Raw genomic sequence first — 2,980 nt, 5'->3', positions numbered from 1 at the left:
CAGTGGTCACCTGCTTGTCCGGAGCAGCTCCTCAGCTTCCTCTCCTTCCCGGGCTCTGTCCCCCACACCCCTGGAGCCCCCCAGGATGCACACCACCCTGCTCAGGGTCCACTCCAGTTCTCACCTCCACGTGGGAGAGCCGACCTAGGACACTCACGAAGAAGCCCCGGTGTACTACTTGTCTACAGCGATATAGACAGCAGCTTGTGGTGGCCATGGACCAGGAGGCCAGCAGGCGGGCAGGGAGGGTGCTCAGCCCCACAGCACCCACCTGCCCGGGGGCGCTGTCCTTTGGCGCTCAAAGGCCTCCTTCGCGGGCTCAGCAGGAAGCAGGCACTCACGGGCGCAGGTCTCTGCGCGCTCACTGCCTGTGGCCCAGGCTCAGCTCGTGGGTGCGTCCTGCTGCGGGTCTCCTTCCCTGTCACCGGGTCCAGGGCAGCCCCTGGAAGGCCATCGGAAGAGGGGCTCTACTGCTTCCAAACGGAATCCCCCACCTACAACTGGGTGGAGACACGCTCCTGCTTTAAAAGGGCTCGTATGATTCGCTGTCCTGAGGTCAGCTGACTTGGGACCTTAATTACGCTCATTAACTCCCATGACAGCAGTAGCTAAATTAACGTTTACTGACAACTGGGAAAAGGTGTGCATATACCCGGGGCAGGCGAATCCCGCCCGCTGTGAAACAACAGGGTTTTTGGGATCAGCTGGGCCCGTCTTAGGAGGCCAGGTGACTTTTCTACTTTCTAGCTGTGTGGCCTTGGGCAAGTATTTCTTCGCAAAGAAAATGGAATCACAGTACCCACTACAATTGCTGTGAGGATGAAGGAGACACTTATGCAAAGCACCTGTCACACAAGAGGGCAGGAACGGCTCTGCGGTGAGCATCCCATCAGAGGAGGTGCTCGGGACAGGCCTGCGGCGGGTGCTGTGGCACAGCACGCTAAGCGGCAGCCTGTGACCCTGGCCATCTTCCACTGCTTTCCCAGGCCATAATAGTGAGCTGGATTGGAAGTGGAGCAGCCGAGACTCAAACCAGCACCCATATGGGATGCCAGCACTGCAGGAGGCAGCCTCACCCGCTATGCCACATCGCTGGCCCCTAATTTTTCTAATTTTATAAGCAGAACGCATATAGCAAACATACCCACATACAGTCAAGTGCATATTATATTCCTATCAGTCTGGGGAGTGTGACTTAGATTTAATGTCTAACCAGGAACGGCATCTTCAGCTTTCAAAGTCCCCGATTGGCGGCTGTGCTAAGAATGGACACACTCGACAGGCTGGAGTTGGGGTGCAGCCGGTTAAGCCGAGCCCTCTACCAGGACCACAATCGCGAGTCTGAATGTTGTCATCCCTGCCCCAGGATGCCCTCTGGGTGGGCGTGGCCGAGCACAAACCCTGGTGGTGACAAAAGCAACCTGTGGCTGGACAACGTCTGACAGCCGGAACACCTGCTCCTTTTTAGGCAGGAAGGAAAACAGGTGAAAGGTGAGACTGGGGCAAACAGCTTTCCCCCAGGCTCCTCAGAAGCCTGCGCCAGCCAAGGGGAGCATTAGTTGGCTTCCTGTCTCCCTGTTATTATCTGCGTCAGGGCTGTACAAAACACAAGGCTTTGTGACAGCGTGGTGGGGTTTGGGACACAGCGAGGGAGGAGCGCAGGAACTCGGGGCCCTCAGATGAGTCACCTTGGGCGGAGCAGGCACTGCATTAAAGGCTGTGTGTCTCTCTGATGACATACTAACAGATCTCGGGCAGGTGCTGGGAAGCGAGGCTGTAGGCTTGGAAAAGGCCTGGGCCTGCCCTAATAAGCGTCGCCATGTATTGATGTACTGTGCATCCCGTCTGTCTACTCACAGACGGTGCCTCTCGGCTTCCCGGCACGCGGGCCACAGATCTCCGCTCTGCAGACAGAACAGGCGCTTGCCTAAGGCTGGAGCTGGGGAGCAGCAGAGCGGGCGCCTCCATGGGCGGGGGTGGGGGGTGAGCCAGAGCCCACCTGGGAGGGGCCTGAGGCTGTCCAGTGGGGCTGGGGGTCTTGGACCCTCAGATAGAGGTAAAATGTCCTGCACGAGCAGGCTGCCAGCTGCGGCTGGAATGCCTGTGGCCAGGCTGACCGGCACCCCCCCCACTAACAGCTTCTTGTGCTGCGTGTGACCTCGAGGCCTTAAATGGCACCTCCAGGGTGGCTGCCATCTTGCCCCCAGAGCTGGCAGGGGAGGGGGCTGAGCCCCCAAGGAGACAGGCTGTCCCCAGGAGACCCCCCATCTCCATGAGTCCCACACCGATCAGCACACAGTATGTGGAACCCCTCCGTCCAATGGGCACCCCCTGTGAATGCCTCGAAAACCCCGGGCACTTCCTGAAGGCCAGTGTCCTGTTCCGGCATTCTGCCCGGTCTCCTCTCGGACCAGACGCTTTTCTGTCAAATCAAAGCGTCTGCCTCTTTGCACATTGTTTCCTGGTTTTTTATTTCTCTACGGAGCTGAGGAAAAGAACCCACAAAACCGGCTCCTGCACCGGCCTCCCCTCCACAGCCGGTAACATCTCTGGTGCCCGAGGCCGCCCCTTCCAGGTCTTCCCTCTGCCCATCTTTCACCCCAGATCTCCACCTGGGATGCAACCCCAGAGCCCAGGAGGCGCTTCTCTGCAGAGCAGTCTCCGGAGCCTTCTGGGAGGCCTGGCTGGTCATGAAGACCCAGGATGTAGGGGCTGGAGTTAAGGTGGGGAAGGCGGCGGAGGCCGAGCCCCCAGAGAACTGCACTGAGGTTGTCCGGGGGTGGGGAGGGACTCGCAGCATGGGGACCACAGAGAGGAGGAGGTCAGAGTCTAGGACCCTGAGAGCAGGCTCCGGGTGCTGCCTGGCTGCCCAGGACCAGCGCCAAAGTTGGGGTGATGACGACGCGACTGCCCAGGGAGCTCCTGGCCGAGGGGACCAGCTCGTCCTCTCTTCCTCCGAGACAGAGCAGTGATTAGCAGG

This window comes from Lepus europaeus, chromosome 3 (assembly GCF_033115175.1).
Source record: "Lepus europaeus isolate LE1 chromosome 3, mLepTim1.pri, whole genome shotgun sequence".
Classification (NCBI taxonomy): Eukaryota; Metazoa; Chordata; class Mammalia; order Lagomorpha; family Leporidae; genus Lepus; species Lepus europaeus.
Note: the sequence above shows the minus strand (reverse complement) of the source record.